The sequence below is a fragment of the Ostrinia furnacalis genome, unplaced genomic scaffold (genome assembly GCF_004193835.3).
Source record: "Ostrinia furnacalis isolate ACB-3 unplaced genomic scaffold, ASM419383v2 OfSCF4320, whole genome shotgun sequence".
In the NCBI taxonomy this organism is placed as follows: Eukaryota; Metazoa; Arthropoda; class Insecta; order Lepidoptera; family Crambidae; genus Ostrinia; species Ostrinia furnacalis.
In genome coordinates, this window is record NW_021134559.1 from 220230 (window position 1) to 238802 (window position 18573).

Genomic DNA, 18573 nt, shown 5'->3' on the forward strand with positions numbered 1-18573 from the left:
ACGCCCTAAGCCGTCGTGAATAGAATAAATGAGAATGGGCTGGCTGACTTACATTACCTTCGCCAGAGACAAATATGTGGTAGCTACTTAATTACCCCGCAACATGCGAGCTAGTCGCTGCAATGAGTTTTGTCTTTGTGCAGTTATCGCAACTCCTAATTAATAAGCTCTGTTCTAAATACTCATTAGAGCTCACAATGTAATCATTTTACAACGTATGTACCTAATGCCTGTATTCACTTGCTTAAGTGAAGCAGCAAATTACGCACAGCGTTGAATAGAGCTCTGATTGGTTCATGCGCATATTTGTAAGTTAATCAAATGAGCTTAATTTTTAAATTATTTTTAGGCGACAATATCAACTACGAACGATGTCGAACTCAGTTTCGGACTTGCCGAAGGTCGGTAGTTCGAACCCCGTCATCATCATCATCATTTCAGCCATAGGACGTCCACTGCTGAACATAGGCCTCCCCCAATGATTTCCACGGTTGGTGGCGGCCTGCATCCAGCGCCTTCCCGCTACCTTTAGAGGTCGTCGAACTCCGTGACCGCTGGACTATTGTAATCCACTCACCATTCATAACACAAGCTTTAAATTAGCTCGAAGAGTTTTAATGAGACTATTAGTACCTAAGTGCAAAACAAATTATTATTATTCTTCAAAAAATATAAGGGCACATTAAATCCAATTTAGCAACATTATGGTAGTCAACGTTCTCAAGTATTGCAGTGGATTCTTTTAATTCATAAATATTAGAATTCCATACCTACACCGTTTAATTACCATAAAATTGTAAGGCAAATCTTTACCGTTATCAAAACCGTTAACTTTTATTCCCGCCTTTTTCCCAAACGTCACTAATCCCCAACTAAAGATTTGGAATCGCGTAATTAGATACTTCGTTAACCCTATCTAAGATCTTTAGTTCAATGTAACGAACAAGCCGGTGTAATTCCACAGACATTAGCGTTATCTTAACCCTGATTGTGCGGCTGGAGATAAAGAGGTAATTTCCTCCGTGCTGGGATTTTTTACCCCCACCGTGTAACGTTGTTTTGAGATAAATTTTATCTTGGAGATTTGCGTTGTCCTTTTGCGTTGTGGCGGAGATTGGATGGTTAGTTGGTTAACTAGGAAACCTTTCAGTTTACTGTATGTAGGTAAGTCTATGTTTACGAATTGGCATGATTAGATTTACGATGATTTTTAACTATGACAATAATTCAGATTGCATTCATAAAATTTTTCGTGTCGCAAGTTTTCGAATTCCTTCCCATTTAAAGGTCAAAAGGCCTAAATGGTATGACTATAAGTAATCAAGGATTGAACGCACTTTGCATAATTTTATTACATTATGTGCGTATTTCATAATCAAATGTAACCAAAAATAACAATAAACATTCCTTGATATTACCAAAGACGACGAAATTACTGCATCACATACACGTACACACAATACATAAAACTGTAAATCAGGCAGAGTGTGAATCCACGCCACGAAAATCTCACAACTCACATTTTTCTATAACCCTCAATTATTCCAACGATCATGTTGAACCAACACTTTGTTAATGAATTCAAACGATGGTTTACCCCGTTGAGGGGTAACCGAGGAGGAAGTGGGGCAATCATGGCACCCAGCAGTGGGAGGGTTAACGGTCGAAGATTGCACCGCAAAAGATATCGTGTGGAATTCTGATTTTATCTATTTTTGTTTCGCTAATGAACTGTTAGGTTTGTTACGTGATTATGTTTTTTTCACAGCTCGTTATGTTCTTTGATGTTTAGAAATTGTTATTCATTTTTTTTAGTTTCACAGGTTTAATTTGACTAACAGACTAATAAATTTTTTGCTAGCAGTGTTTTCTTTTTACAACTAAAGGTAGTAGGTATAGATACATTTATATTTGACTAAAAGAATGCATGAAATATGAAATATGCATGGTTAAATAAATATATACCTATGCATAAATTATAAGATACATAATATTTACAAAGCATAGTTCAATTTACGTATAGATTTTTTTTTAAATTTTCATCAGCATATTTGTTTTTGTTTTTCTTTCCTGCACTAGAAGTACCGCCAAACAAATTTCTTTTCTGCTCAACCCAAAGGTAAACTGGTAGAGAATGCTTTAGTGCATTAAGTTCGCCTTATGTACAAATTTATTTTGGCATCAAAGTTTAAATAAATAAATAAAAAATCATCAATGAATTATTTCTACATGCAAACAAAACACTACTGCTTCTTCGAACAACTATTGACGGCAAATACTTAAATACAGTACGTAGCATAGCACTTTATGTAGCTGTATTAAGAGTGATATTGCAATGAATTAATTCACAGTCTGTATTGAAGACTGTACTTCATGTAGTAATTATGGCGAGCATCACCGATAATGGTGAAACTCACTTACAAAAATAAAGAAAATACGTTTACATTATGTTAGTATTTCCATTATTGTTCATTACAGAAGACTTAAAACTATTCCTAGACTTAAAACTATTCTTAGTTAAAGTTGTATAATATTTGAACTTTAGAGGTTGGTCACCAAATCTATAAAAATGGAAAAAATCAAACCAAACCGCGAGCTAAGTAAGCACAGCGCCATCTAGATTGCCGGATACGAAACTAAAGCTTATAAGCAATCTATTATATTATTTCTAAGAGAACCAAATTAAAATACCGGCTTCCATAATTCTTAGCACTTATAAATGGTGATTTAAAACAAAATTGCCTTTTCAATCAATACGGGTCTGTAGATGAAAATCTTTTTAACTTTCAAATACGTCTCTGAATAGTTATTTGCTCTACCAAATTAAAGTAGGTGAAAAAGTGATTTTTAACTTAGAAATAGAAATCGGCACAATAGAGTTATTAAAGGCCACCCTGGTGGTGAAAGCATGGGCGATATTATTTCGAGATTTCTAGCAAAGTGAACGTGGTCTTAGTAAAATGCAATTAATTAGTATTAATGAAATTCTTAAACCAATTATCATGCATTTTAATGTATGTTTAGGACACTGTACGAGTATAATAATGTAGAGAGTAAAGGTGTAAATCATACCATTCATGTATTTTTTTTTTAAATTTTCAATCTTTTTAGACATAAAAATAAAAGTTAGATTGTAGAGTCAAATGTAATGAAATATTTTTCGTGAAATCTTGACTATAGTCTTTTTCACGTAAGATGATCCGTATGACACTTCAAGGTTATCCATATTACGCATACTACATTATGCAGAATATTTTTGAAAAAATATTTGTATTTTATTAGAAATATAATTAAAAAAAATAACTAATTGTCTTGACATATACAGGATGTCAGGTAAATGGGTATATGAGCCGACACTAGCCCATGTTAACATGGTCATATAAATGGTATGGTGAAGTCAGAAAATGTATATCTTCATTTTAATTATTTTATTTTTCAAACAAATCGGATTTTATAAAATTAATTTTGTATGAAAATTAAAAAAATTAAAATGATGATATCAAATTTCTGACTTCACCATACCAATTATATATTATGCCCATGTTAACATGGGCTAGTGTCGGCTCATATACCCATTTACCTAACACCCTGTATAGTAAAATCTGAGTCTATTGATTATATTTTAATTAATTACGATGTAAAAATATTTTTTATTTAATGTACGCAATGTGTGAAACGGAATAGATTTAGTGCTGGGGTATTTCTTGTATAATAAAATCGATTATTTTCGCGGTTCATTAATCGATTGCAGTGAATACTTAGTTATTAAAAACATTACAAAAATCAACTATATTTTTCGATTATTGACTTTAATAAACGCATTGAAAATAAATTAATAGTTTTTAATTTAAAGAAACAGAACCAGTACTCTTTAGGAATCGTTTTTTTGAACACGAACCATGAAATTTGAATATTATCAATAAAAAACCGGCCAAGTGCGAGTCGGGCTCGCGCACAAAGGGTTCCGTAGCAGCAACAGTTAAATCAACCTATCTCAAAAACTATAAGAGATACTTTGATCAAACCAAAAATCGTTGAAAGAGTTAATTAGCATGCATCACCTCTATTTTTTTTAGAATTTTATACCCCGTAGTTATAAAAATAGAGGGGGGGGGACATACTTTTTACGACTTTGAGAGCTGATATCTCAAAAACCGTTCACTTTAAGAAAAATGTTTTTTAGAAAACTTTATATCATTTTAAAAGACCTTTCCATTGATACCCCACACGGGTATGTACATCGAAAAAAAATTTTCATCCCTCAGTTACATGTATGGGGGGCCCCACCCCCAATTCTTTTTTTTACTATTTAGTGTCATAATTTTGTAGCGGTTCATACAACACATATTCCCATCAAATTTCATCACTGTAGTACTTATAGTTTCCGAGTAAATCGGCTGTGACAGACGGACAGACGGACAGACGGACAGACGGACAGACGGACAGACGGACATGACGAAACTATAAGGGTTCCGTTTTTGCCATTTTGGCTACGGAACCCTAAAAATTGTTACAATAATATTTGTAATTAAAAAAAACATGTTTTTTTTGTTAAATAACACCTATACAAAATATTTCTCTACAAGTAGGTTTCACTAACTCTTCGAAAAAAATCGATAGATAAATCGCTATGGTTTACCTAGTTATGTGACATCTCTAAATCATTCAAACTCGAAACGTCATACGGATCATCTTAGGTGAAAAAGACTATAGTAAACAAGTAAGTTAGTATAGGACGTTGATTGATTGACCCCAGTTCGGTTGTTATGCTCCCCTTGAACAATAAACAGTAGAGGGCCTTCAGTCACAGTATAAAAGAGTTAGTAATACATCTACATACATCACATAGAAGTGTACGTTTCTGAAAGCAGCCGTTCTATCAACTAGAGTGTTGTTAACTTATTTTTAGACCAAGTAGAGTATGTATTTGATTTCAGAAAGTGTTAAACTTTACTTTTAGGATACAAACAAGTATGGGTAGTCATTCCTATACATTCAAAACTATAACGCCCATAGCATCGCTGTCAACTTATCGAAAACTTAAGGTTGGGTTGCACCATCTTACTTTAACTTTGACGAACGTCAAAAATCTGTCAAACTCCATACAAAAAACACCGGTTATCGTTATATTTACGGTCAAAGTTAGGTGGTGCAACTCAGCCTTAAGGTTGGGTTGCACCATCTTACTTTAACTATAACAATCGTCAAATCTAAAGTCAAACTCTAAGTAAGATGGCACTGCAACTCAGCTAAAAACGTAATTTTGGAAAACTGAAGGTTCCCGCGCTGTCACAGAATATTAATAGAATTTTGTCAGGATATTGTATACTTTGTTCGTTTCAGCCAAATGACGTCCACTGCTGGACAAAGGCCTCCTCCAAGGTTTTCCACAATGCACGGTCCTGCGCTGCCCGCATCCAGGCTCTTCCCGCGACCTTTACCAGATCGTCGGTCCACCTAGTAGGAGGCCTGCCCACGCTACGTTTTCCAGCCCGTGGTCGCCACTCGAGAACTTTTCTGCCCCAACGGCCATCGTCTCTACGAGCTATGTGAGCAATCGTTTCAGTCATTTGGCTGAAACGATTGTATACTTTGGTATATTTATACTGTGACGCGGGTACAGAGACTTGTGCAGAGACTGAGTGGCGCGACTGTGCGGCGCCGGCAGGCCGTTGAACTTGGGGGAAGATTCGGGTTTATTACGCTAACTTGAGATAGGGAATGGATGTTTTGAGGAAAACTGCACGTTTTGAATTCCTTTGACATGTTGGGGAAATGTTTTTTAATTTTTATTATGGCTTCGTGCCAGTGTGGAATGGAAAAATGTTAAAATGTCATGTTACTTGAATAAATAAATTATATTATTATTATTATTAAAAAAGCTTCTTTCTTTTGTTTTTTAAATAAAACTTTTAGTTAAAAGTTTTATTACAAAAAAAAAGAAAATATTTGCAGATATAGATCAAATAATTATGGTTGCCGCGTTCATGTGGTTCAACTATAATATAATGATGATCAGGCCGCAGATGGAAGCGACCATCATCGAATTCCTCAACCACAGAGGAACTAGCAATCTTATCACTAATTGCCGGAGCAAAACAAGGCTGTTATGGCGACAGACTTAGCTAAGGTGGTGGTAGCCAGCGAGGCGGACATAGAACAAGTCCTACCACCAACCAAACTGAACAGAAAATTCTGCCCTCACTAGGAATAGAACCCTGGACCTCTGGGTCTGAAGCAGTCTTACCACTAGACCACAGAAGTTAAAGAAAAACAGAGGCTAAGGAACACCACTCCCTTGATCATTAACATAATAGTTTCAGTTTCAATCCAATGTTTTTACCTATAGCCAGTTCGGATTGTTAATCACATAAATTGACCCACTCTACTAATAGGTATTGGCCTCAATTGAACCCATCTACATAATTCACGCTTTAGAATATTGTCATGTACCTACCTATTTACATGCTAAGTGTGATTAGTTAGATAGATTAGTTACTACGAGTATACACTAGCTTCATTCAGTATTTCATGCTCGTAATGCAATTAATTTAATTAGCAATTTAAAATTGACGAAAAGAAGTTGGGATTTACTTGGGACTTTATGAGGTCGTCGGTCCACCTTGTGGGTGGAAGTCCAAAGCTGTTGCGTTTTCCGGTACGAGGCCTCTACTCCAGAACCTTGTTGCCCTAATTACCTAACTACTTACGTTTTCAAAATTTTTTTAAACAAATTTTTTTATGAGAAAATGTTTTGTGTTGAACTCTACCTTCGCCGCCATCGTAATAAAATTAAAGTAATTTTTAACGTTTACTTGCGTTTACTCGATTTTTTTAAGTTATATTTTATTTCTTTATGATAAAAGTTTTGTGTCGAAATAAATAATTTCTACCTTTCTTAACTTTACCTAACTCTACCTTTACCGCCATCGTAATAAAACTCAAGTAAAAGGCAGGTCTCTTTCTGTGGAAAAGCGTTTACTCAAACACTAGGCCTGTAACTGGAAACTCAAAGATTCACCCATATCCTGTGCACACAGACAACTTAACCCAATAGACTCCTTACTAATTACTAAATTACCAAAGCTTTCGCGACAGGTATCAGAAGGCCTAGTGTGAGTTTATATCAAACGCGCTCACTAGTGAGCGTGACAAAAAGTGTCATTAAATGTATGATGGATTGTACAGTGACCCTAGCGGAAACGTTCAAGAACTAAAATTTTCATACATTTTTTTAACGCGCTCACTAGTGACGACGTTTGATGTAAACTCACACTTAGCCCACAGGTTCACATTAAAGGACGTCGCATATTTTTTTAATCCGAAAAGAGATCGTAGCCATATCAACTCGAAGCTGTCAGTATTCTCTGTATGAAAGTCGGTACTGCAACGCACACTTAACGTAAACGCCTAGCCTCCCGATTGACAGTGCGCGAAAGGCGATGATAGCTCGCAAAAGGCGATACGGTGGTAATCCCTTTCCGAGTTGACAAGTCTGCCATGAGCTTAAGGCTGAGTTGCACCACCAAAATTTGATGGTTACTATAGCGATAACCGGTGCTTTTTGTATGGAGGTTGACAGATTTTTTACTTTTGTCAAAGTTTAAGTGAGATGGTGCAACCTAGCCTCAGAGTTCATGAATGAGACACAAAATACAAGGTGGACTGACAACCTCGTAAAGGTAGCAGGAAGACGCAGGATGCTGGCCGCTCTACCAACCGGGCGATGTGGAAATCATTGGGGGAGGTCTAGTTCCAGTCCTGTGGCTGAAATGATGATGATTGATGAGATGGAGGAGGATATCCGTTGTCAAATAAGAAATTCATCAGAAAAAATCGTCAAATATCATGACTGTACATTAGGGTTTTAGAATTCCGTAGTCCTGACAATGAACCCTTATTATTTCATTGACCCGGTATCGCGGTAGTAGGTACAGAGACGTCAGGCTATTTATGCGGTGTCTATATTGTCAAGTTGTCTATGCCTTCAAGCAACAAACATTGTCTACCCGTCTACCAACCACTGCTCACTTCCTGCTAACACTTTTAACGACCTCTTTCTTCACAGGCTAAAATAAACCTTACCCCATTAACATAAGATTGGTTTTCGAGATAAAAGCCGTAGGCAAAGTTGAGATTTATTATTTTAGCAAATGTATTTTTCACAATGCATTCTGTTGCGAATAAACTTGGCTTTTAATGAGTCATTTATTATTGTCACGCCGGTCTTTCTTGGAAGAAGACATTCTGTGGAAGATTTTTTAGACTGCAGAAAGGGGCATATTTTCGTACTAGCCTGCCTATGGATGGCATATTATTTCTTTTAGAAAAAAAATTTAAATGAATCTGTAATATACCTACTAAAGTGGGATTAATGTCCTTCCCAATCAGTATTGACCAGACCAAGAAGGTTTTAAAGTAGGGGTTTTTTGAAAAAAAAACATTTTTAGTAGGATTTATTTAAGTTAACAATTTGGACCAATTAAAACTAATCTCAGCACATCACTAATTTCTTAGAACATTGTTTAGTAATAATATACTGTATTCAAAATTCAGATCAAAGTCTGTACAAGAATAGTTAAAGCCTGTGTTTGTTTATATTCGTTAGACAGCTTAAAATCAATATTTTCGGACCAATTAGGCGTGACAGCCGATTCCAAATAGACATAATTACGCACGTTTCTCTTGAATCTATTCTCATCTTGTGTCATTTCATCGGGACAATATTATTGTTTGTTTATTACCCCACAATCCACATCTATAAACGGTACCCCAGTTTCTCTCCCACTTCCCGCGTCGCCAGTCAGTCTGGCGCCAAGGGGTGTCGCAGCCGCTAAGTCTACCAGCCGAGCTAGAATGCGCGGGGGGTTATTCACGAATTCGACACAAAAAATTGGACACACGTGTGTCCAGTAGGTGAAATTCTAATTAGTATCATAAAATATTATGTTATTCCATCATCGATTTTTAGTTACATGAATTTAATCACTTTTTTCACCAATTAAGTGTTGAATTCTTATGACGAAGTAATAAGTGATTCTAATTTTGAGTTTCACCAAATGGACACACGTGTGGTCAGATTGTGTCGAGTTGGTGAAAAGCCCGATGCGCGCCGTGATAAAATTATAACAATGATTTTAGAGGCATTCTAGGTCTATCAGCTTTTGTCAGCATTATAGTACCCATTTTAAAACCACGAGCTAAGTGCCATTTTAATAAAAGTTTTGCAGTGACTAGTAGTGTTTATTTGCATGACATAAAACGTGCTACGTTTCATTTACTAGGATAAATTTTGATATTGCCACATAACGTTTCAACTTAGAGTTGATATTGCCACAGATGACTATTATTGCATACTAGGTTTTAAAAGTAGGCTTATAAACAACTAATAACATTGTAGTATTTTTTAACTCTATCATTGCTTCTTGACAATCAATTGCTGCTGAAATGAAGCGGCGCTACAAAAGTTAGGTAACTACTAAAATGTCAAGTTATTTTTCTCTTTTACTCGTTCATAAGTAAATTGTTAATACGTATTATTATAGAGCTACAAAACAGTTCTTGCTTGAATGTTGTTTGAACCTCAGTTTGATTAGACTTCCAAAATGTTAGATTCAAAAATTTATGCAGGATATAGGTCTCACAGACAGCTGAACGAGGATATCAATCACTACAGTCGACAAACTATTATTTTTCATATGATTTAGGCGGGGCACATAGCTCGTAGAGCTGATAGCCGTTGGAGCAGAAAAGTTCTCGAGTGGCGACCAAGGGCCAGAAGACGTTGTGTTGTGTGGGTAGGCCTTCCACTAGGTGGATCGACGATCTAGTGAAGGTCGCGGGAAGTACCCTAGATGTGGGCAGCACAGGATCGGTCATTGTGAGGACTTGGGAGGACTTTACTTAACAGTGAGCGTCATTTGGCTGAAACAAACGAATAATTTTAGGATGGAAGATTAAGGCTCAGTTGTACCACCTAACTTTGATTGTAACTATAACGAACCGGTGTTTTTTTGTATGGAGATTGACAGATTTTTGACGCTTGTCAAAGTTAAAGTAAGATGGTGCAACCCAGCCTAAAAGTCTTACCTGATATAATTTTTATTTTGAACAGCTTGTCTAGTAGTTTCTGAAGTCTTTGCTTAGATTTGTCACAAGTTTGTTACTCGGTCTAATTAGTAGTAATGTGCCTCAGGGGCATGACCTGTGTTTTGCTGTGCTTTCTCTGTCAGATTTTAGACCTTATTCAATTGTGATAAGGAACAGATCAGTTTCACCGTAAATGATGACACAAGTTGGTGAATTACGTGAAGAATGTTCGATCATTTATTAAACTAGGATTTAGGGGATAATTACGTTGAATTATGTGATTAAACTAGTGTTTAGTGGGAAAGACAAATCCGGGAATGATTTTAAAGAAAAAAATATATTTTTCAGACTATTTATATTTTAGTTAAGTATTGTAACACAAGAAGTAGCAAAATTGTCCTAATTCGTCTCCCACATTTAAATACATACAAGCTATAAAATGTAGTACACAAAGAATATGTGACTAAAAATACTTGTTGCAAAATAGCTACTTTAAAAAATTAATCTCTACCTCATTGGATAAAACCAATAAAGGCACATCACAGGATCTATATTATTTCTTTACAAAACAATTAATCAATCATTTTAAAAAGGTTACGCAATGTAGGTTTATAATAACCACATTATAGTTATTAAAAATTGTACAACATACTCGTACACGCATATTGCGTAACTTTCGTTTTCGACGAAATCCGTCCAAGGGCAAATATGGAACTGTTCCAAAAATGTAACTATTGAAACTTGTGACAATAGCGGTATCCATTGTAGTAGTTACACAGTAGCTTTATAGTGAACGCTAAGCGTCCACAAAAGGTTCTCGGGTCGATTCCACGACCGATCCAATACCATTCGCACGAGCCGCGTATCGGATTCCCCCATATGAAATACAAATAAAACGCGGCTGGCTGTCACACCGATGCGAATATAATGTTGCATTTGTGATACGTCAATTTCGTGACAAAGTGCATTCGACAGCACATTTCACTATACATTTTTGGGGTTATTCACGAAATCGACACAAGAGGACACACTGGACACATGACTGTCTCCAGTTGGTGAAACTCAAAATTAGTATCACTTATTATTTCGTCATCTGGACTAGGGAATGCAAAACCGGTTAATCGGAAACCGAAAAATCGGAAAAACCGCCCTTTTTCGACGAATTCTAAAACCGGTTTTAAAAATCGAAACCCGGATTTAAATCGGTTATTCTATCTGTATACACGTAACCAATTCCATAAATAAGCAATATCATTTTATTATAATAGGCCAGTAGAATTAAACACAAAAATGAATTAAATCGGAAATAATTCCTACTAAAGATTTTAGTGCTTTAATGGCTTCATTAGTTGCCCATAAAGACTCTCCTAGGTTTTCGACTTCGACGGAGTTGTGCTTAAGTGGTGGGGGCCCCCGAAAGGGGCGCTTTTTCGGTTTTCAAGTTATACCGCGTAAAGGACTTACCCTATCGAAAAGTGGTCTTCCTGACGGTTGAAGGGCATTTAATCCTGTATTAAATAAGACCAAATTCATATGTTTTGAACAAACCGTTCTCGTGCAAATGTTCGGCAAAGTAGAAAATATGTGTACAATTAATGACCCTCTCCACGTCCAATGGCTCGTTACCCGCAGGCTTCCAAGTCTTGAAAAGGAGCGCCTCAACCAGTGTAACCCTATCAAGGCTTACGAGCTGGATGCGCCTATCCTTGTTCGTCCCAGCCGTTCCTTAACTGCGGTTGCTGCACCTCTTCCTGGCACTCACCTGAACGACTCTGTGTTACCTACTGTGGCTGTCCCTCTTCCTTGTATCCTCCTGTACAACTACGTTGCCTAGCCGTATGCCTGGTCTAAGGTTCGACGCCAAAAATCAACCTCAACAAGTTCATATTAAAACGCTGAAGAGTTTTTTGTTTGTTTGTTTAAACGCGCTAATCTCAAGATTTACTAGTTTGATTGAAATAATTATTTTTGTGTTGAAGAGCTCATAAATTGAGGAAGGCTATAGGATATATACAATCACTCTACGACTAATAGAGGCGAAGCAGTAAAGAAAAATGTTGCAAGCACGGAAAATAGTATTTAAACTATTTTCACGCGTACAAAGTTGATTTTGTGGCGTCGAACCTTAGACCAGGCATATGGCTAAGCAATGTAATCGTACAGGAGGGTACAAGGAAGAGGGGTAGCCACATTAGGTAACACAGAGTCGTTCAGGAGAGTGCCAGGAAGAGGTGCAGCAACCGCAGTTAAGGAACGGCTGGGACGAACAAGGATAAGCGAATCCAACTCGTGAGCCTTGACAGGGATACGCTGGTTAAGGCGACCCTTTACAAGGCTAGGGAGCCTACGGGTGACGAGCTATTTGACGTGGAGAGGGTCAATAATTATACACATATTTTCTACTTTGCCGAACATTTGCACGAGAACGGTTTGTCCAAAACATATGAATTTGGTCTTATTTAATGCAGGATCAAATGCCCTTCAATCGTCAGGAAGACCACTTTTCGATAGGGTAAGTCCTTTACGCGGTATAACCGGAAAACCAAAAAAGCGCCCCTTTCGGGGGCCCCCACCACTTAAGCACAACTCCGTCGAAGTCGAAAACCTAGGAGAGTCTTAATGGGCGACCAATGAAGCCATTACAGCAATAAAATCTTTTGTAGGAATTATTTCCGATTTAAAATCTAATTCTACTGGCCTATAATATAACCTGGGTATTTTGATATTTGACGAATATTTGGTTATTTTACAATTTATAACTTGGAAACATTGTCACTTGGTTACTCCGTCGTTTACCTTTGAACGGGGAAGCCCCGATAATTATTAAGACTCGTACCGCCCGCGCCCGCCACCTGACATGACCTAACGTTCACAAATAAAGCTTTTTACATTTTATTATACTTTTAAATTTAAGATATTGCTTATATCAATCGTAAACAAATACGTTTTTGATGTACATTACGTACCTACATGGTGGTAATTAACAAAATACTAAAAACCGACAGAGTAATGAATTTTAAAAACGTATTCGTTGACAATTATTACGAACAATGGAGATAAACTACCATCCCTTGAGTTAAATTTAGCTTATTCATTATGCGCCTATAATTCCTAATGAATAAGCTAAATTTATCAAAACTGTTATAACCCTCTCTTAAATAATGTAATCTAACACAAAACGGACAGAAAGTAACAAATTGCTGTATGTAACTACTAGTTGATTGAAAAAAAAAAAACAGAACGATAATAACCGATTAAAAACCGAAAACCGGTTTTTTTTCTTGGAAACCGAAAAAAAAATCGGTTTTTGATAAACTTTCGGTTTTGCATACCCTAATCTGGACACGCCAAGAATTTAACGCGTAGTTGGTTAGTTACATTACATAGTAGGTACTTTAAATTAAATCTTAAGTGTGTGATGACGAAAAGTGATACTCATTTTGAGTTTCACCTACTGGACACACTTTTCAATCTCATGTTTTGAGTTGGTGAATGACCCCATTTTTATTGCAAAGTCGCAAGATGCCACGTTGTTTTCCTTGACGTGAACATGCGTTACATTTGTATGCCGACAAATCTGACCACAACTTGAACTTTTTTTTCTTTCCTCCAGCATGTTTTTTGTGATAATATAGTGTGCAAGGCAGTTTCAGATTTAAAAATAATAGTTTTAAGATACACATCTTATAATAAGAAGTTGTGTTTTGGCACAAGAGCCTTCTTATCGCTATGGAGAGAAACACAAAAACAATTTAAACTAGGTCAAGCACGTCTTTGTACTTAGCGTGCCAAAAGTTTCTGTTCAGTTTTAGGTTATGATTTTTATTCAGGAAGTAATATAACACCTTGTCCCTATTATTCTGTTGCTTTACCTTTATCATTGAGTAATATAATTTTATTATGGATTCTGTGTGTCACAGAAAAAGGCGAGTCGTCTTTTCAAAACCAGGACTTATCGTTCTCCTCTGGGTCTCAAACTATTTTTATTTTCATCTGAATCTGTTCAGCGGTTCAAGAGTAAATAGGTGGTACATAGAGAGCTACTTTACATTCACATTAAGAAGAAATTAAGAAGTAAGTAATTAAGAAAATATTGAGGAGGTGCCTGGATGCGGACGGCGGCGCAGGACCGGTAGTTGTGGAAATCCTTAGAGGAGGCCTTTGTCCAGCAGTGGACGTCATTCGTCTGAAACAAAACGATTGAGTAAGGGAATTTTGCTTCAAAAATAGAGAAATAAAAAGCAAAAAGTTGTGGATTCCGTAATTTGAAAATTACGCGTCGTTGTAATTGCGTTCTAATGCAGTAACAAGTAGGCACTAGGTTAATTTAGTTGAGTGGATCCGCCCGTGCATTGTCATCGCTTGTTTATCGGAGTTAATGGTATTAAACTTGAGATATAAATGTGGCTTTGACGACGGATTTTCAGAACACTTTTCTGGTACATTTACGGTAAATGTGATTGATTTTGTTTATTCAAATGGAAGGAAAATATTTTTACTTTAGCATTATTAGAATGGGAAAACCTACTCGTATATTATGGTCACGCATGTCCTTTTAATGATTTCGATTATTGAGGCGTTTACGGCATTGTAATTCGTGTAATAATTCGGTCATTGCATGAATTAATTATAATCTGTTCTTTCAGAGAAAATTAATACGAGGAGTTCTAAAAATGTAAGAGAGAAAGGCTATATTAAATGAACAAAAGAAACATTAATGACCATGTAAAATACACACACTGGCATAAAATTTTCGCAAAGCCGTAGAAAATGATTGGATTTTAAAATTCGAATGTCATCATTGGATATTTTTCGCGCCAAATTCAAAATGTATTCTTTTTTATTTTGAAACTTTTATAATCCGGCCAGTCCCATTATAACGTAACCTACTTTGTCAGATAACTGGATGGTATCAAGCATAAAAGGTCTATCTGATTTTTTTGTTAAAATGAAATTACCTCTTTATGGGCTGATTTTCAATCGTCGAATAACTTTTAACTGAAGAATAATTTTAGCACGTGGACAGTTTTAGTGGGTTGGACAAGTTTCTTATTCAGGTAGAAGATATCTGGTTGAAAAATCAGCCCTCAATTTTCTACTTTGTCAGAAATGTCTGTTTATCACAGCAGCAACAGTTTCCCAAACGATATAATCTCAGCGCACGTCGGCCACACTCCTGAATCAGCTAAATAATAAATATGGCGGCTCCCAGGAGAAGTGGGGCAATCGCACACGAGTACTGTTCCGCTGTCCCGTAGCAGGAACATGGTGAAATGCATCTTCAAATTGGATGAATCGCTAAGCGAATAAGATATTAATTTATTGTTTTGATTTCAGCATTGACAAAAAAGGGGATTTATAATTTTTCGTTGCCGTTCTTTAACATTGTAAATAATTATAATTAATAGGTAGGTTTGTTTTATAGTTGTTACAATTCACGAAGGCGAGTGAGCTTTACATGTTTGTGTGGTGGCTCGCTACTGTTCGTTTTTCAAAAGTTTTGATAGACACGACAATTTTTTTTTGTAAGTAATGTGTTTCAGATTTAGAGTAGGCGCACACCGTTGATTTTTAGTCGGACGATAGTTGTGCCCGATTTCAAATTGTATGAAGAATCGGCCAAATCGAATCGGCGTAGTGTCCGCACTCCCATACATGCCCATACTGATCAACAGCCAGACTAAACTATCGGCCGACGAAAAATCAACGGTGTGCGCCTACTCTTATATGCTTTGTCACGTCATAATAAAATATGTCAATGCCCGTACCGCTCTCATACCCACCTCAGGCACTGACTTAGTTTAACACTAGACTTATAATAATAACCCAAAAAAATATCCGAAAATACAACTCATGTGGGTATGTATTTTGACAGGTGTTTGGACGTGACCCTACAGTGCTGCCATCTCACGTAGATCATTTCAGAAAACCCTCATTGTGTCAACGGTATTTCGTGAAAATCTTTATTTACTTTAATAAATGCGGTTTTTATAATTTCATTTACGTTAAAACATTGTAATGAGGTTCGTAACAAAGGTATAGACAAAGAGGAAATTGAATGACCACGAGGACGGACGGCGTTATGAACAAGACATTACGCAAACACATTGCATCCCCTTCGTGGGGATACAAAATAAGGTATGAGGTAAAGAGGTAGCCGGAATTTATAGTAATTTCAGAAATTCGCGATTTAGTTTAGTAATAAGCGAATATTTACTCTGACACTCTCAGTGCTTATTTTAAATTATTTAATGCATAAGTACCTACTTAATTAAATTCACAATAAAAAACAAAACAGTTGACGTCGTTTGGCTGAAACGAACGAACGAACGAAAAAACAAAACACTTCACTTCCACATTCTAAACATGTAAAAAAAAAAAATTCAAAATAAATTATCTTACAATTTTTGATAATTCGATGTCGCTTTTTTTAAGTTGTTCGGGGCAGAGATAAATTCTAATTAGCCCAGCCGTTGAGTGTTGAAAATTGTGTAACTAAGCCGACTTTGTAATTTCTAGTTTAAAGACTTTTAAAGACTGGTAAATAGATTAATGTACCTATCTAATATATTTTAGCTAGCTGATTGAGTAATAGCCATCTCAGAGCTAGAACCATCATTTAATACATTAGGCTTCTTCCATTGTACTCTGCATAATAAACCGACCATAAATAGCATAGATTACTTGCAAGTCATGCTATCTCATTTACTCACCCTTTGTTGAAGCTAATTAGTATTAATTAAAGGACTTAATTAATGGCTTTATAGCGATTTTTGTAACAAAACGCGTCGGATGTGCTTGATCATGGCAGCAACATTAATTTTAACTGTTTCAAACGTTTATTTGCGCAATGAGGTTTGGTTTTGGAGTAAAAAATTTGTTGTTGTTTTTTTTTTATTTACTGGTTCATTTATTGAAGGCCTCTGACAACGCCTCTCTTGTAGCGGAGTTTTGGGCTGACACCGTGTAGGTTTGTTGTCGACGCGATAAGAAGACTGGCCAATAATAAAATAGCGGATGCCACTAGTAGTCAAAAGAAACTGTTACACTCTGTCAAAGCTGTTTACGTGACATTGGCGAAATCATGGTTCTCAATACCAAGTCGTTGCCAAAATAAAAGAAGAAGAAGAAGAAGAAAAGCTTTTTTTTGTTCAATAATGGTTTCGTGCGGCTTGCACATAATATGTATAGCCATTGTCAAGAGTTTATACGCAAGTTGAAGTAATAAAATTAATTAATATTAAAATGAATGATAATGAAAGATGAGATTTCTTGCGTTGTTTCTTCTCAGCACTGGCCCATTTATTGTCCTGAAGCAGTGGTAAGGTTAATATTGTGACATGTAAAAGTGCTTTTTAAATGAGTTTTTACAAACTTGTGAACCACCTATAAAGAAATTATAAAGGCTTACGTGTAACTAACTCAATCAAGCTAAATTGCCTAAATGGATTAACAAAAGTCAAAAAGGTGGACAAGTAAGTAATAGTTTTAACTGTGATTGTATTTTTTATTTAAAGCTCTTATATTACGTCGGCACGTTGCGTGTTGGGAGCTAAACACGCCTATAAAATATGACGTCGTGTAGGGGAGACCAAGGAGAGTTTTAACAGAGGAGAGTTGTGATATTGTCGATTTTTTGGAACTTATTAACTACAGGCGAGCTCGTAATAGTGCGCGTTTTTTTTAGTTCGAGTCTCGAGCTACCACATACGAGCTGTTACGAGCTTGCTAAAGTTAATAGGTTTACAAAAATCGACAATGTCACAACTCTCCTTTGTTACAACTCTCCTAGGTCTCCCCTACTGCTTAACTAGAAAACTTAATACATAAAATTCATTTATTCAGTCTACGAGTATTAGCTGTTCTTGTATGAATTCTACTTTTATTGGCAAATAATAGAGAACTTAGTTAATTGGCATCACTATAGCCAATTAAATACATTTATATAACGGGACTCTCCTTTTTACGAATTCGAGGTTAACCTTATGAAAGAAAAAGAGTATTTCACTAATATTCGTAAGTAGGTAGGTGCACCGTTTAGAATTTTATTCTCTAAAACAATTTCAACTTAAACCCCTTGCAATTTTGTATAACGTACTAATTACATTGCATTTTACTAAAAATTCTGCATGTCCGTGATTTTTAAACGAATGAATAATAACTAAATAATTTTAGTATCCGTAGTGAATGTATTAAATTCATCAAATGAACACACAGTAGGTACATATACAAAAACGTACTGTATTATTGACTATCAAAGCCCAAAATCGTTATCCCTGAAAAAGTCAGCCATTGTCCCCCCAAAAGTCAATTTCCATCACTTACGACCAAACCCAACTCATGCCTTCAAAGATTCAAGCGAGTGGGCATTGAATAATACAAGCCCATACCGCGGCGCGGCTTAATATTGCAGAGTTCAATTACCCCGGATTAGAGGGACCATCACACGTCTTGCGAGATTACACGCCACGTAAATCTGCTTCG